Genomic DNA, 23,119 nt, shown 5'->3' on the forward strand with positions numbered 1-23,119 from the left:
AACTGTCTGCAAAAGAAAAACAACCGATGGATTTTTCACTTTATAATGATTTGAGATTTTAAAAATATATATACTTAAAAACTCATTTTAAAAACAGAACATCCACGAACATGAGGCACCATTTAATTACTTTTAAGGTTAGAAATATCTGGTCAAGAGTATCTGTCCACTTAAATAATTCAAAACCTTCTAAACATACTCCCAGTTTCAATTTTTTATTTTCCCTGTTGACAATCATAATTGATTATAGTTACCAAAATTAGGTGTTTAAAAGATATATAATCGATTATAATCATGATAATTTCCAAGAGATTATATTCATTTATAATCATTTATAATCTCTTATTTTGTCAGTATTTTGTAACACCAAAAGTACAATTTGATTATATCTTATGGGTTAACAGTTTTCCGTCAATAACAAAATCGCTAAAAGCGAGATGTTTTGTCACACTTTGTTTCATCTGAACACAAAGTTTAACCACGAAACAAACGGTTCGTGGAGCTCCTTTCGTATTAGTTGAAAGCTTCCCGCCAGAAGTTAAAAACACAATATCTCGCCAAAACGTTCTTAATCATATTTAGGAATTGAACAAAAAAAGTGAGTCCCGTAAACTTTGACGTCAAATTTTTTCACGCTTTCAAGCGTTTTTTCGGGATTTATTCAATTAGTTCAGAAATATGTCTAAGCGCTACACGTTGCGTTTAGAAACTAAGTTTAAAATTGATGGCTTACAACAACAAATTTGGACTTTTGGAAAAATAGTCAAAACGCTGAAAGTAAACCGACAAACTGCGTACAGTGTTTACAAAGCCTATCTTAAAAACCTACCTTCTCTGGCTTTCTAAAAAAAGAAAAAAAATCAAAAATAAGAGGAAAAGAAGAAAAACCCTAGGTTAGAAATGTAAAAAAGGAGGCAGAAAACTATCTATCAAGTTAGTACAGTCGGATTACAACTGTTTCAGTAGGAAAACCATCTCAGCAACTACGGTCAGGTTTTATTTAAAAAAAAACATGGTTTTTCGAGCAGATCCTTGGCTCTTAAACTAAATTTGGGCAAGAAGAACAGTGCTTTTCGGAAGAAAAAATGCCGTTTTTGGGCTAAGAATCCAAGTTTAATGCAGTCCGTTTTTTTCTCAGCGAATCCGATTTGAACTGAACATAGACGGCCAAGTTCGAGTTTGGCGTCCACGTGGTGAGCGTTATAAGCCAAAGTGTTCTGTTTTGAAGGTTCCTTTCCGTTTTTCTTTTATGCATTGGGGAATTATTACACCTGACGGTAGTTTTTAATAGCAAAATGTCCACTGCCATTCAAGGCTTCAGCTTATAGGTACGTACTTGACCGAAATTTGATCAAGGATTATGCAAAATTTTGCTGGAAGCTCATGCAAGACAATTGCCTTGTTCATTGAGCAAATTTTTAAAATGATTATTAAGCCAAAAATTATATTCAGACCTTCGAATGGCCCCCATACAGCCCTAATCTTAACATCATATAGAATGTGTGGGCAAAGAAAATTTAGAAGGAAGCATCGAAAACGGTAGAAAATCCATCTCTTCTGACTTTGTGAAAAAACTGTATAAATCTATCGCAACGAGAGTATATTTAGTAATGAAGTCGAAAGGTGCTGCTTTTGGTTATTAGTTCACTTCTCGGTAAAATAAATCTGATCTTTTTTTGTCAAAATCCAGTTTTTGAAAAAAAAACGGGAAATTTAGGTCTGAATGAGTCTTTTTGGCAATATAGTGTAAGCCTTCCGAGTAAATTATGAAACTAAAGCAAAGTGTTGATATTTTGGTGATTAAAAAAACTTTGGATGAGCATCATGAACCAACTTCAATGGAGAAAAGAAAAAATTAAGATATATAAGTTTGAATTGATTTGAAAACGTTTAAAACCTTTCTTTCATTTTTCACACGAGACAACGTCTACAAAAAGCACAAAATACAAGCAACTCGGATGCAAGATCGGAGGCAAAATGGGCAAACAAAAAGGATAATAATCGATTATAACCGATTATAATGGACGTTTTGTGCACAACATATGAATTAAAAACTAGAATAAAATTAAACGGATATGATCGATTATAACTGTATCAAAAAAATTGGATCATAAATCGATTATAATCGATCAAAATGTATTATAACTGATTATAATCGGATTTCGAATGGAGAAAATAAACGTTATTAATTGATTAGAATCAATTTTTTCTTTCAGTTTTAGTAGGACTGAAACTAACACCATATAATCGATTGTTCACGCTTGAAACTGGATGCGTTTAGATCACCCCCTTTTTATCACTAATTTCTAACATCTCTTTTAGGCCGAAAAACCCTTAAACTTGTTTAAAAAAAAGGCAACGAATTGCGATAATTTTGAGGGTGGGATTGCGCTCCGAAGAATTCCTATTCATTTGCTGAAACACTCTCCAAAAAGTGGATTGGTTTGCTTAGTGGCTTGATTGCTTATTTGTCTAGCGCACACAACTTGTAACAGTTTCTCTTTCATTACAGTTTATTCGAGTATTTGTCCAAAATGAATTATTATGATTACATGATATCCAAGAAGAAAAACGCGTTGATGATAGTGGCTTACTTAGGCTTTTTAATGCAAACTAATGATTGTCAATTTGTGGACACAGTTGTTAATACTTCTTATGAAGCTCCTTGGTCATCCTTAACATTCATATTTCCTGTCGCGCTTCCTTATAACGTATTGTGGTCAAACTGCAGACTTCACAGTATTTATTATTGTCTGAATTGGTTTATTTCTGACCACGGCAATCAAACGAGCCAATCGTATCACTACATTGGAACCAGAGAAAGGTAGGAAAAAATAAAGGAAACGGTGGCCTGAATCTTTAAACTGAAACTTAACACAAATATATCTGGAGAAGAAAACTAATGCTATTTTCGCTTTTTCTCTGTACCAAAATCAACAAATGGACTACCCGCACTGAAGTTTCATGGATAATAATCGATTATATTGGATTTTCCTAGTCAGTCTCTACAAAATAACAAAAATAATCGATTATAATCGATTGAAAATGGATTATAATGATAATATTTTTTTTAAGCAATAGAAATCCAATATAATCGATTATAATCGATTATAATCGATTATTTTCAAAAAATTTTAACAAAAGAAAACTAATCAATTTTAATCGATTTTAATGGATTATAATCTATTTATTCAAATCTTTTTGTGTGTTGTTTTCATTTTTTCATAATTTTGTTAAACTAAAGTTAGTTATTTTGTTCTCTCGCTTAATTTCATTTTTTCCTATTTTCAATCGAGTTATGAAAAAATACAAAAAGTTACCTATAGATCCCACACCAACTCCCCCCACGCTTACCCGTACAAGGGTTGGGAGGGGGGTGAATACGTTGGGGGGGTACGTTGGGGGGGATGGATACGTTGGGGGGATGGATACGTTTTGGGGGGGGGGGGGGGGGGTACGTTGGGGGGATGGATACGTTGGGGGGTACGTTGGGGGGATGATGGTACGTTGGGGGGGTGTATACATTTGGGGGTGTAGGTTGCGGGGGTATATACTTTGGGGGGGGGTACGTTGGGGGGATGGATACGTTGGGGGGATGGATACGTTTTGGGGGGGGGGGGGGTACGTTGGGGGGGATGGATACGTTGGGGGGTACGTTGGGGGGATGGGGGTACGTTGGGGGGAGGGGGTTTCATACGTTGGGGTGGGTACGTTGGGGAGGGGGTTTGTTGAGTGGGGGGAGGGGGGGGGGAGGAGCTGGTCACAATGCAGTTTTTGGGCACTTTTTGGAAAATTACTACATATTGGCCGCCCCTGGATGAACGTATTCGTTCGAGTTTTGCTGAAAGTTGCAAAAATTAGAGTCATTATTTTAATCAATTTTCATGGATTTTATGTACAAAAAATAATCCATTATATTGAAAATAAAAATGGATTATAATCGATTATAATGGATTATAATGAATTTAAAGTTTTCCAAAAAAATCGATTATAATCGATTAAAAATTAATTACGTGGTCTAAATTTGACATGATAATCGATTATATAGACAACATTTTAGTCAACGAAAATCCATTATAATCGATTATTACCCATGAAACTTCGGTGCGGATATGTCCGTTTCCGAGGATTTTTCCAGGAAAAAGACAAAAACCCAAGCCCTGCCAACTTTGATACCAACGAAATTGCTCAAAAGATATGACTGTATTAATTTTTCGAACAGAATTGTTGTTCATAAATTGTTTTCAGTTTTCTGCAAAAGTGAATTAAAATTCCCCATATGTTTTTTAGAAAAACCCCCGCACGCTACTTCACAGGGGCAGATTTAGGGGACGCCACCCCCCCCCCTCCCTCAGGGGTTCGAACCCCTGCCGACCCAAAGGATCCCCACTTGGTACTTTTTAAGAAATCCATTTTTGGCAAATCGACTCTAAAACTTTTTTAAAGGCGACTTTGGCGCCAATATATACTCATTTTGAGGGGTAGCGCGCGCCAAAAAAAAAACGCTATTTTTTTGTCAAAATTTTCTAAAAAGTGCCCAAAAAGTGGACCAAAACAGCGTCTTTTTAGTGCTTTAGGAGAGCTCAGAAAATTAATTTGGTCGACCTAAAAGAAAGGTCGTCAAAATTTTCGAAAATTTTTTGAAAATCCGCCTCCCCCCTCGAGAAAATCCTAGATCCGCCCCTGCTACTTCATTTACAAAGTACTACAATTCGCTTGAGCCCGCACCGGACTTCCATGGATGATAATCGATTATATTGAATTTTCGTGGTCTGTCTCAATAAATTTCGATAATAATCGATTATAATTGAATAAAAATGGATTATAATGAAACTATTTTTCTAATCAATAAAATCCGAATATAATCGATTATAATCGATTATTTTTGATAGAAAACGAAACTTGTTTTCGAGGCACAATAATCCATTTTTAATCGATTATAATCGATTATAATAGATTTTTTCGAGGGGTTATTCTTGAAATTTACAATTTTGTTTAAAAATATCTCATTTCCTGTTTAGTGCAGTTGCTACGAAACACCAGTCTTCCATTTACCCTCCCCCAGTTTACCCGAACTTATTTACCCAATCCCCCCCCAGCTTGTCCCCCCTCCCCAGTTTACCCTACCCCTTAAGCTGAGGGGGCGAGGGGATGACGTTGAGACATGCCATGTAGTAAAAAACATGGCATAAATTCTGCAAATTTTTTTTGCAAAATTTGCAATATTTTGCAAAAATAATCGAATTTAGTTCTAAGAATGAAATGGATTATAACGGATTATAATGGATTTTATTTCAAAATAATCGGTTATAATGGATTATTTTGGCAAAAACAATCAATTTCAGTGACAAAAATAATGGATTATAATCGATTATAATGGATTTTTATTTTTCAAAAAAATCGATTTTAATGACCACATAATCGATTACGTGGTCTAAATTTGCCACAAAAATGGACTATTATGGATTATAATGGATTATAATGACAACATTTTAGACAACATTTTTCCAGTATAATCGGTTATTATCCATGGTACTCCGGTGCGGGAGGTTCTGTATCAATTAGGTTGATTCAGTTGCAGCAATTCAATTATTTTTACCGCCTACTCAATAATAGAAAAACGGAAACATGACTCGCCTTTTTTGAAATAAGTCATTGCTAAACCGATAAATCTTCCAAGATCCAACCCCCACTTAAACCAAAAAAAAAAACAGAAATCAGAAATCAGCCACTCTTATCACTTCTTTGGAACAACAAAAAGGTTGGGGTAAGGGGTAAAAAGTGAAGCGGTGACCTGAATCTTAAAACTAAAACTCAACACAAATATATGTGGAGAGGAAAAATACGGGTATTTGCGCTTTTTTTTTTCAAAATCAAATTAATAATCGTGTCCGAATTTTTTTTGCTAGAAAGCCAAAAACTCAAGCCTTGCCAACTTTCATACCAAGTGCTCAACGATGCTACTATATTTTTTATTCGATTTTTCGGTAATTTTCTTTAAATTTTTGCCGTTAAGTTTGTTTTCAGTTTTCTGAAAAAATAAATTATAATTTCCCATGTTTTGGAAATATCGTTGCATGCTTGTTCAAATACAGGGTACAGCAGTTCGCTTCATGCTCTGTATTATCCAATTCTATTGAATTGCATCAATACAATAAATTTTACGTAGTGGGCATTTTTTGTTGTAATTATGCCAACAATGGAAAATTTTGAAATTCAAACACCTTACAAAATAAGATGAAGAAAACAATGTAACGAAATTTCATTCTCAGGTTGGGTTTAAAATTGAATCTTTTAGCTGAAGTTGGAGTTTTTAAAGCATATAATAAAAGTATCCAATCCTCTGGAACCCAAACAATAAGGAACCCAAACTTGCAAGTTTTTCTCTGGCAACTTTTTTCCTAACATATTTTGATCAAATTTATTTAACCTAGAAAACATTTTCGAAAGATATTTCGTCGAATGATTTTTTCGAAGAGGTAGACCAAAACTATATCTAGAGCTTTGTTTCCTTCTGAAAGCCTTTAGATAAAATTTAAATAGACAAAAAACAGGATTAAAAAGAAGCACTGCTGCATTTGACATTGTATGTTACGATAGACTTTCCCAAAATGAAAATGAAAACTTGAAAAAACTAACTTGAAACTTTGAACAGATTGCTTCCCGATTTAGGTTTGACAACTATGCCATCAGACAAATAACAAACGTAAAAATATCAGCCAAGAGGCAATGTCGAAAATTTTTTGAGCCTATCATCAGGAAACACAACCTATTTGTATATCGCGATGGCTGCTGCATTCACCGTGAAATAGATCTATACCACTAAACGGGATAAAAAACTATACTAATCCAATCAGTTATTTCAACCTAAAAAGCAAAATGCAAAGCTAAGCCGATAAATTTTCCAAGATCAAACCCCGACTTGTGTAAAAAAACGGAAATCAAATCAAAGCTTAAAATTGTTCTATTAGAATTTTATTTCAGAGGTTGGGAGTACAAAAAAAATCAAAAAATTTTTTGAGATAATTTGCTTTTTATTTCAAAATATCTTCGAAAAAAAAAACAATTCAATCCTCGATTCTGCAAATATCGCGCAAGAACACTGTTTTTTTGATAAAAAGCTCAGATATTTTTAGATCTATTTTGCTATTTTTACTCGTCTTTTTGAGATGGTCAATATTGTCACTATTTCCGTTATGGATATCAGGAGGCCATGCTTACACCAACAGAATATTACAAAAAAATTACTGACTACTCAGAAGAGGGAAAACAATTGAATTATATTATGGCCTATTACTCTTTGGAGTGTGAGGCAAACATAATCATGAAAATTGGATTTGGTACTGGGAAACTGAAACGAGATGATCAGTTTACTGGTTTTCATATGCAAAGATCGGGAATTCCCTATATACTGAAAGCTGGCCATCACTGGACGCCAAAAGTTCCATATGACAACCCTGGGTCTTTCATCACATTTTCATGGTTCAAAAACAATGTGATATGCGCTGATCAACCCTGGATATGTGGAAAGTCTCAAAATATATATAGACGGACACGGCGGTGGTGGCAGGGCTTCTTTGGAAGAAAACCAAGTTTCGAAGTTGAGCAAAATTGAATACATTTTTGCTCTCATTGAATTGTTTCTGAAGTTTGCTGTCCTTTTTTCTGAATTGTGCGTATGGTCAATAACAAAAATGATCTAAAAATGACACATAATTTCCACCCTTTAAATAAATCTTGACCACGCAAGTTTATTTGAATGCATTTTCTTGATCATTCACCCATCTCATATAAAAAATCACCATTCAAATCACACTAAAACTGAATGCTTTTCAGCCAAAATTAGTGCAATTCATGGGAAACTATTTTGTGATTGCACAATCCAGTACGGTGAATAGTTTAGCGAAAAGCCATCTGTTAAAATTGCATTTTTTCACGATAAAATTTTAATTTTCATAAAGACAAGTATTTAAATTTAAGTGAACTGTCCTTTAGTTCTCATCATTTTTGTCTAAGCTCAACCCAATGTGAGAAAAACGCGTGTAAAGTTTTAAGTTGTGTTCATTTTGTCCAAATTATATGCGCTGCATAACTTGAAAAATTGATTAATCTGAAAAATTAATAATTTTGTTAGTAAGCTTTACAATATCTATTTTTTCTGAAAACTAACTAATTTTGTCACGATTTCATGGATATTATGCTGGAAATTATGTGATGTGGTGTGCTGGGTTAGCAAACCGGCTTCAGTTACAGTTTTTCTTAAGTTCAAACCCCTCATCTGTTGCATGAGAGTAAAAAAAGGTTAGCCATGTACTTACCATCCTGTAACTTGTTTCAATACCATTAATCATATTCATAATAACTTCACTGTAATGAATGTTCGACAATAAAATTTTTTCAACTTCCTTGATTTTAAATTGTTAAATATTACAGTAATACTGCGTCGATTAGCAAGATAAGGCGACAAATTTTCCTCTGCGGATTCAAATAGTGACTCAAATGCAGATTCAAATGAATGATACTATAATGAGACTTTAGAGATCGCATATGCTTTTTATGTGATAAATGATATATTCTTCACTAGTCTACTTCATATAATAACTCTACTAATCGAGTGAATTAAATTTTTTGTTGTTCCGACTTTCGTAACGAAAGTAACGGAATATTTGTGCTCGGGGTGGGTTTTTTCTTCAGACAACTTTCGACTTTTTAACTAGCCAATTTTGAGGAGATTTTATATATCATTCAAAAGGTATTGTCTTGAGCTTAAAATTGAAGAAATATTTCACCTGTGATCATTTTTCGTGAAGCTATGGGGGTTTAAAGATTGCCATTTTGGCCAATATGGGACAATTAACGCGCGATATATTTTGCGCTATCAACGGGTAAGCGCAGATTTAATCTGTTTTAGAAATCGCTCCAAACTGGTCGAAGTGAGTTTAAGTCCGGGGTGGCTCACTCATAGAGTAATTTTAGATAAAGTACCCCGCCTCTTTGTCACGCTATCTTATTTTCGACCGGATAGTTTCGTGCAACTTTTTAGTCTAATACCGATATTAATCATACTCTACTAATTCCTAGTCTCAATAAATGTATTATATACTGGTATTTTTGCGAGGTTATTATCAAGAAAAAACAATTGTTTGCTGAGTTAAATTTATTCTTTTCTGGCCGAAACTATAAATAGTTTCAGCCTTACAATTTATTGTAAGTTTTAGACTAGGATTATGATTGGTTAGTTCTAAGTATTTTAGAGTAATAGTTATCAAGATTGTTATTTGATATATTAAATACTTGCTTTGAACTGGTTCCACCCATCCGGGATTTGCAAGTTTTTAAGAATTAAGTTTGTTCTTGTAAAGGATGGATGGAGAAAATTTTTAATTCTTCATTGAGTAGATTTTTTAAAAAGAGTGAAGAGAGAAGAGGCACAGTTGTTCTTATTGCAAAATAAATGTCATCGTAGAGAGAGAAGAAAAACAGTTGCTCGTGGGGAGAAAAGAGCTTGCGTATATTCTTTAAAAAATGGTGAGATAGTATACGACTTCTCTGAGTGAAGCGCTAAGTAACTAGGATCCGCATTTCTGAATTTAATATCGGATTGGCCGTTGTTTTTGTTCAATGGGTACCTTCACTGCGATGTTGGTTCCATAGTTTGTATCCTGTGAGGGTTGTGACTGCCGCAAGCAAATCCAATAGATTTGCCGTTGAAGAGTCGAAATGTCGTCCAGTTTTCATCTCCATTTTGCTGCTCGTTTGCTTGCTGCTCGTTTGCGTGCACTTATATCTTTATACTTAATGTGAAAGATTTCTTAGTCTCTGGTGAGTGAGGCCAGGGGAAAGCATATACTGGCCAAGGGACTTTTATTCTTTATATCAGGTAATTTCTCTCTTGTTATTTGGTTGTGTCGTTTCCTCAAAAACGGACTGTTTTTGGTCTGTGTTATTCTTTGTGTGCTTTTACGTTTCATGTGGTCCCAATAAATTTTTAAATCAATGAAATCAAAAGAATTTTTTATACAGTTTAACGTGGGTTCAATCTATATTGAGTACCGTGGGGCTTTCCTGTACATGGTTGGTTTGGTGGTGTGAGTAAACTACATTGATTAGTTTGAGCACATAAAAAGATAAGCTTATCTCATTTGTAACTCAATATCAATTTAGTACTTTGTATAATTACGGCATTGTTATTAACTCAATGCTGTGTGTCATTTTTATTGCATTATATAAACTTAAAACAAACATTTAGCAATTCAAAGCAAAAATTTTCTCAAGTTTTCGTTTTTATTTTGAATTAATATTTTCGTTATTACTCAGTGAAATAACTGGTGAATTTTCAAAAGAAAAGGTGAAACACACGTGTAAAAATGGTGAGTGAAGAATTGGAAATTATTAGTGAGACTTATAAAATCAGACCTACTGAGGGTCGGTTTCCAAAAAATTCCATTGGAGAAGAAAGTTTGAATTGTGGGTGAGTTTCATAAAAGTTTTCCAAGCCTTCTAATGACATTTTTAGTAATTAAGAGTGGCCAAGGGACTTCTAGTGGGTGGATGATTTTAACTTTCTCAGTTGTGACGGAAACGCGTGGTTTGTGTTTTGGATCATTTTTTTATAATCTCTGATTAAACATAATACTGTGAATATTTTTTTAAATTGGGGGAATTCGATTGGTTGGATAAATTCATTCAGTATAAAGAATGAGCGGGGTCTTCAAGAGGGAAATTAACTGTGAGGGGGCAAAAAATATACTTCTGTCGGACGGGATCATTGATTTGGAGGATAGATTTGTGCAACCTCTTAGTCTAATATCGATCCTAACCTTACTCTTACATTTCCTACTCTCATTAAGTCCAGTATATACTGGTTTTGGTGCGAGGTTAGAAGCAAGAAAGAGCAATTGTTTTCTAAGTTAACTTTTTTTTTCTGGCTGAAACTACAAATAGTTTCAGCCTTACATTTTTCAAGAAGTTTTAGTCATGGATCATGATTGGTTAGTTCTAAGTATTTTACAGTGATAGTTATCAAGAAAACAATTGGAAATATTGAATACTTGTTTTGAACTGGTTCCAGACGGAAGCTTAGTTGTCATAATTGTTTGGTTACTAGGAGAAAAATCTATCATTTTGTTTCTATATGGCGTGTGTGGTTATGATTTTCGCAAAATATCATATGTCCAAAAAATATATTTCATTTTTCTACACTTAATTTTTCATGTTAAAACAGTTCCATAGACCTTAGAAGGCAGTCGGAACATTAAGAGCTTCACCCGCCCTGATACGAGCAATCTTATGGTGATAAAAACCTATCTTGCACTGGGCATATTCTGAGATTTTCAAAATTTAACGTAGAAAATTTTGGAAAAGGGCAAATAGAGGCAAAATGAGGGCCAGTGTTGGTTTTTGTGTCCCTCTTTTAAGTTATGAAAAAATGAAATGAGAATTTTTGTTATAAAAACGGGACACTGTTGCAAGGAAAGGCACCATATCAATATGAAACTGGTGAAAACAAACCATTTTTAGTTTATTGACCCTCAAACTGACTTTTGTTGCAATTTTTGCCAATTTCTGAGCACAAAATTAATTGAAAGGCGGCCAAATGGTTTTTTTGTCGTTCAAGAAAAGTTTTCATTTTCAGTTTATCCTATTGTTTTCGGGGTCATAATCGAAAAAACCCCCAGTGGCTTCTGTACCAGCTCTCCATCTCAGTTTTTTTAAACGGGTACAAATAAAGACAAACGTTGTTTACTCTTTCTGTCAATTAGGGCCCCCTTAAAATCAACGTTACTGAAACTTTATGAAGTTTTGATTTAAAAATATTTTTGTAGGAAAAAAGAACAAATTTTGGTCGAAACAAAAGCAATTTCGGTAATGCTACAACACTGATTCGGTACACGAAAGCCTCAGAGTAATAATTGAGGAAAAAGATGTGGAGAAATATGAAGTGTATATCTTTAATCGCGACCTCTTTACTGCTTCCCGCACCGAGTGCCCATGGATTTTGATCAATTATAATGGATTCCCTAGACAAAAATAATCCATCATAATCTATTAAAAATGTAAAATTCAGACCATAAAATTGGTTATAATGCCATTATAATCGTTTTTTTTTTGAAAAAATTGATCCATTATAAACCCTTATAATCGATTATATTGCATTGTTTTTGGCAAAGAAACCGAACATTTTTACCATTATAATTGATTATTTTTGATATCAAAATCCAATATATTCCATTATAATCGAATATTAACGATTTTATTCTTAGAGCTGAGCTCGATCATTTTTGCAGAAATTTTGCAAGTTTTGAAAGAAAATTGAGAAATTTTTGCTAAGTCTTTTACTAAATTTCATATCTCAACGTCACCTCCTTAAGTTTTTTCTACCTCCTCTTCAACTGGTAAACTGGCAGCGAAGGGGGTTAAACTTGGGGGGGGGTTAAAGTAAGAGAGGGGGGTAAACTGAGATGAAATGAAAAATAATAGACAAAGAAAATATAAATTTTAATGTGAAACGTAACGTTTTATGAAACAAAACACGTAGCAACTGCACTAAATAGCAAATGGGACAATTTGGAAAAACTTTTAGTTTTTATGATTAAAATCACAAAAACATCCATTATAATCGATTATAATCGTTTATAATGGATTATATTGGCATAAAAAATTTTAAACTTTAGAATTACAATCCATTTTCAATGGATTATAATCAATTACTATGGATTATTTTGACATAAAAACATTAGGATAGTACTCCCATTTTACTGGATTATATTCAATTATTTTCTAATTTTATAGATACTGACCAAATTATGACAATATAATCGACGATGATCCATGGGCGCTCGGTGCGGTATGCTCTTGTTATTGTATTATCCCTGAACATTCAAAACTATAGAATGATACTAGCAGTCGGTTTTTTTTACGAAACTTGGAGAAAACAATGCCCAGGATAGTAAATCGATTGCCAAGCGGAGTTTCACTTCCTTAGAACAACGTTAAAGTTTTTTTCAAACATGAAAATTAAAACGGGGAGTAAAATGAAAAAACGCTTCGTGTAAAAAATTTTGTGGGCGTTTGTTCATTATCAAGATTTATTTTAAACAAATGTAGAAAAGTGACAGAGGAAAACTGAAAAAGAGACTGTACATTGTAACATTTCGCATTTGGCTATGAAAATAAAAACAACTAAGAAAATGGAAATTTTGAAATTTTGGAAAATGGGGGAGTCTAAAAGCGTTTTTTTTGCTCTTTTTCAGTTTCCCACCCCGCTTGTAAATTACAAACTGAAATTGTTCAAAAGTTCTTCAAAGGGAGTTTTGCATGTTTAAATCATGTAAAAAATTATTCGTTCGATCACGCTGCCCATTTTATAAAATAAAAAATCATATACAATGGACTTCATGTATTGAGTTTCAGAAAATATCAAAGCTAGAATGGAAAAGAGCCCCATTTTTTCCTCAGGATGTTTTTCCACTTTTAAGATTTTAGTTTTAGACAAGATATTAATCGACAGTTAGGAAGATATTTTTGCACACAGCTCAAAAAAAAACGGAAAAAAATTCAAAAATCTCACGTTTGATCTTCATTTTTTTTATTATGATATTTTGTCATAATGATTGGTTTATTCGCCAAGCAAATTTTCATTACAATATGACAAAGTTAAAACAATTTTTGAAAATTGAAAATTGAAATGTGAGGGGAGGATTTCAAAAGAAGTCGTACTTGAAATTTTTCTAAAGTTTTTTCGAAAAAATCAAAACTTTTCTTAAAACAAAGATTTTGGTCGGCGTTTTCTTTTGTGGACTAAATTGTTTTCACAAGATCAGCTGGATTGAATGTTTCTTTATACTGTTTTTTCCCCTCCCCACATAGGTTTGAAGCTCAGGTTTTAAAAACAAATTTAACCTTGCCATAATAAAAACAAACTTTGGCTCTTTTCCAGTTCCCCCCCTTCAAAATACCGAGTTTTATGTTTGTTTTACGTGTTATTACGGCTAAACGCGTGATGTTACGCTGTAAAGTATGATGAACAAATCTGTTCAGAATTGTCGATTTGTTCACCACGCCAAATTTCAATGCATTATGACGACGTTAAATAGACTTTTCAAAATTGAATTTGAAAGGGGGGGAACTGAAAAAGAGCCCAAACTTTACATGACTAACAAATCAGCTATTATGTCCACTTTCTTGAGTGAATATTTTGGATAAAAGCACCCATTCAACCATATTGCGTGTAATAAAATTTTTTTTTGTTCAAAGCATTTGTTCAATTAACAACAATGGTGTTAGCAGCTTTCTCAGGTCAAACTAAAGACCCATCTACAGCTGGAGGTACCTGTTTGATAAATTTTCAATCAACGCGTTGTACCCATTGAAACCAAAACCTCAGATTTGGGAGAGTCGTTTCCGAGAAAGTTCAAAAAGTTTCATAAAGAAAAAGATCAAAATAATGACTTTTCCTAGGATCATAACTTGTTCTTTACATAGTTTCCTACAACCCATTCTATACAATGAAACGCATATCCTAAATTCGCGAGGGTAGTTTATGAGAAAAGTCAAAAAGTTTCAAAAAACAGTCAAAAATTTGAAAATAATTTCTTGTTTACAGAATAGTTTTCAAAATTTATTGTGTACAGAATTTTTCTTCCAAAATCACTTATTTAGAGGAGCTCCCTAAAACAGTTCTACACAATCAAAACAAAACTTCAGATTTGGTAGCGATCTTATTGAGAAAAGTCACAAAAAAATTGAAAAAATGGTCAAAAACTCATTTTAAACAGGCTTCAACTCATTTTAAACAGGCTTCCGTAAACTGATTTTGGCTCTTTTCCAGTTTCCCCCACTTTCAAAATACCGAGTTTTATGTTTGATTTACGTGTTATTTACCACTAAATGCGTGATGTTACGCTGTAAAGTAAGAAGAACAAATCTGTTCAGAATTGTCGATTTGTTCACCACGCAAAATTTCATTGCATTATGAAAACGTTCAATAGACTTTTCAAAACTGAATTTGAGGGGGGGACTGGAAAAGAGCCCTGAATTTTTTTTAAAGTAAGAAAACTGAGTCAAACGTAAGAAAACTGAAATGAGGGATCTTACTCACTCCACCACTTCAACAATTCATGTTCGTTTTTTTTTTTAAATTTTTTTAAAAGACGTAATAGTTTAATGAAACTTGGCATGGTGAACTGTTGTTAGGTTGGGAAATTTATATGTTGACATCTTATCAAATCCAAACATATTGATCGCTTCATCGTCCAGATTTCAGCGTTACTTTACGGTGGGCGGAGAGGGAGGGTCAAATGAAAAAGAGCCGCCAAAGAATATTGAAACCATATAACTCACGTGTGTGTCATTTGAAGACATCAACTGAGACACATTTTTTGCTATGAGATCAAAAGCCGCTGTTGAGGCCACTGCATCTGGGTTGAACTGGAAACACTTATTCGAATAAGAACATGCTATCGACTTCGCGAACGAGAAAAACCCAGCCGAAAGGAGAGATTTGGACTGAAGATGACAAGGTGGTTTGTTCTGAGCTCCCTCGTCTGCTCGGATTATGACAATGATGAGAAATATGATCAAGGGTGCAATCACTTCGACGACAAAGAACCCGACATTGCGTCTTTTCAACATGAAGTTCTTCCAAATCAACGCAATTAATTGCGTCATATACATACCCATGTTTGGTACTCAGATATAGAGAACAGCCAATCACTATCAACCAACGACTGAGATTACTAAGTTAACAACAAGACCACTCGAGTCATCTTTCATGTTGTAAAACCACTTAGTTCCAGAAAGAAAAAAAGTTCATTGTGCTTTTCGAATAAAATGAATAAAAATTGCACGTGGCATATTAATACTTTCGTCCACTTCCCGACATGCGAAAAATTGCTATTCGATTTTTGGGTTTTTTTTCCACTTCCCCCCGCATATGATTTTCGTTTTTTTTTATTAATTTTTTGTTGTCATCATGTGAAGATTTGCATCGTGAAGAAGTTTGCATGCTGAACGAACGAACTATTCTGAACGCATTTCTTCTTCAAATCTTTCATCGAAAAGTCACATCGAATCTTTCATCGAAAGTTGTTAAAAATTTTATGTATTAAGATAAGGATGGGAATCTCTATATCGGCTCTTTTCCAGTTACCTCCTTTCAAAATACTGAGTTTTATGTTTGTTTTACGTGGTATTACGGCTAAATGCGTGATGTTACGCTGCAAAGTATGAAGAATAAATCTGTTCAGAATTGTCGATTTGTTCACCACACCAAAACTTATTGCATTATGACAGCGTTAAAACGGTTTTTCAATATTGAATTTGAAAGGGGGGGAACCTGAAAAGAGCCTTTATATCTTATGAAAGGTTTCGGATGGTAAGTTTCAGATGGTAAGTTTTTCGTGCAAAAATATCAATTTTTTGGTAAAAATCTCAACTTTTTGAAATTTTTTCAGAAATCTCCAATTTTTGGCTAATTTATGTAATCTTTGTTCCTCTAATTGTGAGAAACCTATAATATATTATGTGAAAAGCTTGAAAACCCAAAATGTTGGTGAATTGGTATCACGTTAATATAATGATTTAAAACATTGATTAAAAATCTGAATTTTTTCTTCATTTTTTCTTAAAAAAATAGTAATGTGATAAGATTTATCAAACTTAGGCTGAAAGCGTAATATATCGTGTTGGGCATAGCAGAAACAACGCTCAGTTTAGCTGATTTTTTGCTGAAATTTTCAATTTTTTGGAAGAAGAGTAAATAGAGCATAATTTATGAAACAAAAGTACTGAAGTGTTTCATATTAGACTCAGGATCTATCCAACTTTTTCCAAATTACACATTTTTTATGAAAACTTTGTTAAATTTTTTGTTTATTAAAAGTTAATTTTCATTAAAACATTGATAGAAATAATCAAGCATAGTAATATTCATTGAAACTTATTGAGCAAGTTAATGATTCTACTCTTGCTCGGTTTTTTGACGTTGATCAACGAAAATTTATCCAAAACTACAAGCTCTGAGAAATTTTCCACGTTAGGTACACTCAATATAAAGTAACTGATGTAAAATGAAGTTTTCATTGTTGAAATAACATCGAAAAGGGAGAAAACTTTTTAAAAGTATTATAGAATGTGGATGAGATGGAACCAAAATTTCTTTTTAACTTATCACTGTCTCTTTTTGGCTTTCACAAAATAATTTATCGTGAGTTTTATATAGAAAAGTTTTTTTCTGAGTTTGTTCCTGCTTTCTGCTTTACATATATTTTGAACTCACTTTGCATGAAAGGTGAAATCAGGGGGAAAGTAATATCAATTGAACGAACAATTTGCTGGCAGAGATAAATTTAGACAATGCAGTCATCTAAATATTGCTCTGTATTTTGTGCATGTTTACCTTTAGTAGCGACCAATCGATCAGCTATCACAAACATTTTGTTCTAGCAATCACAAATTTTGTAATCCTTAACTACCATTGTTCCCGCAAAATAGTGTTGAAAATTTGTTTCTTGATTTTTGAAGATAAAAATGTTCTATTGAAAAAAAGTGAAACTATTTGAAGGTTCAAAAATGAATTAAATAAGCTCATGATAGAAATGAGAATATATAGCTGTACTTTAATAGGTTCAGAAAAAATTTCGAAATTATAACGATGCAGTTGGTTTTTCCCTGCAGTAGAAATTGTTGTTATTAAAAGAAATACAAGTAGAAATAAGCAAATAAACCCAATTCTCAATTCATAAAACCTCCAAAAACACTAAAAAAACTGACTCAGATAACAAATTCCAGGTATAAACTGTATCAATTGAACCATTTCTTATAAAAAATTTCTAGATTTTTAATTCTAATTTTTTCAGTAAAAATAAGTTTTTTTTGTAACTTTTCCAATGTTTACTATGTTTTGAATAAATTCATTTCTAAATCAACCTGCTCGCACAGTTTATTTGAAAACATTTGAGTGCATTTTCCATCGCCTTGAATAAAAAGTTTTTGACATGAAGAATGCTTCTTTCTTATAAAAAATATTCATTTTCTCGCTGCTATGAGTATTAAAACTACCATTTGGACACTTCAAAACTCCAGTTTTTCCGACGTTTGATTCATTTTGACGTGAGTAACATCTACTTCACTCAAAATATGCAACTCGCTTGTTTCTGTTTTGTGAAAACATCCCAAAAAGTAAGGATAAAACTAGATAACAAATGGGGAGATTCTGAAAGTACCAAAATTTTCAGTAAGAGACTTAAACTATTTTTGAACGGACTCAAAAATGATTATAAGTAAAGTAAGAAAAAATATGCAAAACTATTAACGAACTGTTTTTTAACGTGAAAGAAAATCAGACTGGATTTCTGCTAGCTGAAATATTAACGAATCAATCAGAATGAACTTTTACTTCTTATCGAATTTTCATAAATTTCGACGACAACCAATCATAATCAGGCTTTTCTTATATGGAATTTTACTTGTCGCGGAGTTTTCAAACGTGTAACTTTCGTCTACTTCAGTCACATATTAGGCTTAAAAAAATAGGCCCTATAACCATTGGCTCAGGAGTCAGGGACACTATCTCTTGTGTTTTTCTACCTCAAAACGGTCGGAGCCAATTCGGTTCACTTGCAGCGACATGAGACTAAACCCCGTTACAGCTTAAAGGCCACTACCAAAATACCCCTCCACTCTAAAAAATAAGAACGTCCCCATACTTAGGTCTCAAAATGCCCAAAATACACGAACGCCGTTAAAAACAGGGTCGGAACAACCCGTTAAGTTACTTTTTATTGGACTGTGGAACTTTGATCCATGTCAGATGGATCAACCTAAAACTCGCCTTATCTCAACATAACTATCTTAAAATACATTCGGGCAAGTTAAATTAGGTACTCACATAGCAGCACACTGAGAATTAGAGTAATTATGCTAATTAGTAACTCTAGTATAAATATGATTGAATATAACTTGAGAAGTTTGCTATCAATGAATTCCAATCAAAGGAAATGAGTTTTAACTTGAGAATATAGTTTTGTGGTATGAACCATTGGGAGATTTCAGTTGTCCACCTTTCCACTGAAGGTTCACTCTGGTTCAATTGGACTTCGATCTGCTCTCTTGATAACTCTGTCTCCTATATCAAGATAGGACAGCTCTACTCTCGTGTTTTTTACTAGAATCTCGGAAATTGCGAATAACAATTTTCCGCTGTTTTTTTCTGCCACTTTCCTGCAATTGCAATTCCGTCTCTCTGATTTTTTTTCTGATGTTTTCAGTTGTCGCGAAAAAGTTGAGCATGACAGGCTCAATTCGAATTTTTGAAAAATTAAACTTCATCCCAAAACTACGTATTTCGTATTCCTCAAGGTCAAACTTCCAGATATGACCGACTGGCACATACTCCTCGGACTCAAGATCGATGTCCTCATCGCGTGCTGTTTTCTGTCAGTGAATCCCCAGAAAACCAAGTGTTCCTAAAGGTACAGTGCCAGTGGTCATTAACAGAAGTTTACAGCAGACTTAAGTTTATCTACACCCCAAAAATCACAACCATGTAAAATTTTCACACTATCGCTGAACAGCAATCAAAATCTTCACACACCTGCACCTTTGAATTTTCGCTTTTTATGCTAGTAATTTAAAGTTTCTTTTGTCCTATTCAATCAGGAAATTGTCATGCAGCACTTTGATTTATTTAATAGATATAACATATTAATAACAATATCTCATTTGTTAAAATTTCTTTTTCGTGAACCCAGATTTCATCCAAGTTCACCCTCGAGCCCTTTTCCTTCCCTCTCAAGACTCAAGACTCTAGAATTTCCCATTGAGCCACCTGCTCATCTCGCGTTCTTCGCCTTTGAGGTACCAGACCCAGACGTATTTGACACCGTAATCTGTTTCAACAGTGCTTCTTCATCATCGGAGCTAATCACGATCTCCTCCCAGGCTTTCAGCTGTTCATAGGACCGCATCAATTCCCTTTGCTCCTGCAATCTCTTTGCTTGGTTGGGCAAACTCTTCACCCTCGACGCTCGGTTCAAACAGAAGGAATTGTGCAGACTCAGGCTCACTTTCTTCGCCAAGTCTTCCTCCAGTATCGACTCTCTCGCCTTAGTATTGTTTCTTGACACCCTACCAACTCTTTTCCACCCCGCCGTGATTGCATTTCGATGAGTCAGCAAAGGTCTCTTGAAAGCTTCCGGTCCTATCTCGGCCAGAAACTGTCGATATTCCTTTTGATATGTCTTCATGTGATCCTTCGTTACCATGTACAACCAAGATGTCAACGTCGCTCGAAACCAAGGAAAGAACTTTATGCGGCTCCATACGTGCCTGACCTCAATTGGTATGGCGAATACTTTGCATGCAGTCTCAAACAACTCAAGTCTCCTGCTGTAATCTATCGCGTATATCGACTCCGCCGTTGGCGTCTTCGACTCCCGATATTTCGTTACGTTTTCTTCAATCCATCGTAGAGCCAGCACCCTGCTAACCACCAAGAGCGTCATCTTTTGTCTGTGATCCGGTAATCCTATCGACCGAATTTCTTCCACATCCCATACCAGGCAGAGGTTTGCGTGATCCGGATACCACACCGTTTGTGCCAGACAGTGGCATGGACATTCCCCATGTGTCATGTCAATACTCCTAAGGTTGCGCTCTCCCGAGGCTTCTAGGAGAGGTTCAAGTTCCATCATCTTCTCGTGTATCGTATCGTTCCCCTCCATGTTTGAAGCAGCACCCATCGGTTTCCCGATCACGTTTTGTCTCTCGTGGTCACTTGTGTTTTCACTTTCCAAACCCAAAAGTTCTTCCCCCCAGATTTCACTCAAGTCATCCCTCTGCTCTCTCGGTACTGTTCCTCGGATTTTTCTCAATAACCTGTGTGAGTGATGCGACATCCGAGCCAATCTTACGCACTTGGTCACTGAGAAGGCCTTGTCTATTAATACCCTTTGGCTGGATACCTCCACCATCACCATGTGCAATGGGTAGTGGCTGCCGCATAGGTTGGCCATCACTGACCCCACTAGGGACTTCGCATTTAGAGGCAGACCATAAGCTTCGCTCATAGGAAATCCCATTTCCGCCTCAAGTCCGACCTTCCAGCTTTTGATGTGTTTCTGGGTTACCTGCAACACCCCGGGCCATGACTCCACGCTCAACGCGGTCACCAAATGGTGTTCAGACTCTAGCCTCTCCAAGAATCCCAGAGCTGTTGCTATATTCACCGTGGTACTCGCGTAACACTCAGCCACTATTTGTACCTCACTCTTCTCCCTCTCTGTGATATCTTCAAACCAAGTGACTAGATCTTCTTTTTGGAAGGATTGTATCCTAACGCATGACCGTCCATCACAGGTGTGCTCGCCACTCCCACACGTCGAATCAAGACAACTACCCGGCTCCATCTTCTTCGCCGACCCTAGTTTACTCGTCGCTTCGCCTGACTCCTTCACCTGAGGCAAGATCAGCTTGTTCACTATACTCAATGTTGCCAGATATTCGTCCTCCATCGGTGCTAACCTCACTCGCTCCGTGACTTCCTCGATCAGGCTCGCGTGGGGATTTGGGCACCAGGAGGGCCTTAGCAATTTCCACACCACTCTCAGATTCGTGACTAACATGCCATTCCCATTACCCACCTTCAGCTCGACTCTTTCAATTGAGCGCGGCACGCTTATCACCTCTGGTGTTTTCTCGAGAATCAAGCCCAAGCTCGGTCTCTCTCTCTCTCTACTGTGTCTATTTCCACTATCTTCTCCTTCCAAACTTTTAGTAGCTCCGCTACCTCGTAGTTCCTGTGAGCGCCTCCGGCTTCCGAGTCCAAGAAAGGGTAGTACGCCATCCCCATTACTCCAGACACGAACTGATATTCTCCCTTCTTATTGGGTTTCGAGTACTCTCCTGACGAGGCCAAGTTACGGTGTACGTCGTGTCCCTCCTCAAACTTCTTGTTGTAGAATCTCCGTATCTCGTCTAACTTTCTGTGGCTCTCTAGAGACTGCCTGGAACCATCCTCTTTTTCTATCCCAGTACTCTGGTATACATTCAAGATGACTGCTGAGATTCTCCTTTCCACTGTCTTACTTCCGATTGCTCTTGGTTGACATGCTAGAATCGTACTGTCGGTCATCACCGACGTTATCCATCTCAAGAAACAAGTAGCGTCTTTCCTCCTCGCCAGGCTCAACCCTGAATTATCCCTAGCAATGTGTTGCATCAATGTCTGATATACTTCTAGATTTTTTCCACCCAATTTCAACTTGTCATGCGAGGTCAGCGTTTCTAATTTTATTCCCACCAGGCTCCACGCGAACATCAAAAGTCCTGCTGTTCTTACAAAGGGATTCGCCATCAACGGCGACGCCGATGAGGATGTCCTCATCGCTTCTTCAAAATGATACCTTAACAATTTCTGCCAAGTTCTCTTCAGTTGGCTCCCCAATTCTAATTTGTTAATCTCAGCCTTCTGATGGGTAACCCAGTTGCGTCGCTTGCGTGACACTCCACTGTCGAGTTTCTTTAGGCAGTCTTCCAGTTCCTTCAATGTCTCCAGGGCCACCCACCACGGCCGGGAGGTGTTCCTCGTTTTATTCTTCTTAAGAGGATCACTAGTTACTTGCTTCCCAGTGGCCTGGTGTTCATTTGAGACCCACTCTTTGCCAACATCCTTTTCCCATGTCTGCCCGCTCGTCGAACCTCTTTTCATATTCGTCCTCTGGGGCCTGAAGTCTTCTTCCGTTGTCGAGTTGGTGGAAACCTCCGTCTCTTTTTCTACCTCGAGCAATTTCCTTGGTTCGGAGCTACTCTTGTAGGCTGCTGTCTTCCACCGTGCCAAAACCATGGGAGCTTTCTCTCTCAGGTTTTTCTCTGAGACTGCGTCCGCCGAAGGACTACCCAACCCTTCTACCTCTCTCTTTCTCTTGCGAGACTTCACGTCTTTACTTGGGGGCGTTGCCGTTATCATCACTGATTCGACCACTTTGTCTCCATCCAACCCTTCCAACTCTTGCCTCCCCCTGCTCGAGCCTTAAGAATATTAGTACTTTTAATTATATTACTAGTCTCAACCTTATCCCCCCTTACACCTTCAACTATTTTATTGACAGTTTTTTGTTTC

General features: G+C 35.7%; 2 protein-coding genes and 1 long non-coding RNA gene across 6 annotated transcripts in view; all 3 read left to right on the forward strand.

Annotated features, from left to right (window-relative positions):
* LOC134845881 (N-alpha-acetyltransferase 15, NatA auxiliary subunit-like) overlaps positions 1 to 23,119 on the forward strand; it is a 361,253-nt gene that overhangs the window by 261,837 nt on the left and 76,297 nt on the right. The gene's annotated exons all lie outside the window — the stretch shown is intronic.
* The window catches only part of LOC134845880 (X-linked retinitis pigmentosa GTPase regulator-like), a 409,218-nt gene that overhangs the window by 251,196 nt on the left and 134,903 nt on the right, over positions 1 to 23,119 (forward strand). The gene's annotated exons all lie outside the window — the stretch shown is intronic.
* LOC134846456 (uncharacterized) lies at positions 2,503 to 7,713 on the forward strand. The gene is made up of 3 exons (XR_010162804.1): positions 2,503 to 2,824; positions 6,673 to 6,803; positions 7,170 to 7,713. It is a non-coding gene; the product is annotated as an uncharacterized LOC134846456 (long non-coding RNA).

The sequence above is a fragment of the Symsagittifera roscoffensis genome, chromosome 5 (assembly GCF_963678635.1).
Source record: "Symsagittifera roscoffensis chromosome 5, txSymRosc1.1, whole genome shotgun sequence".
Taxonomy (NCBI): domain Eukaryota; kingdom Metazoa; phylum Xenacoelomorpha; order Acoela; family Convolutidae; genus Symsagittifera; species Symsagittifera roscoffensis.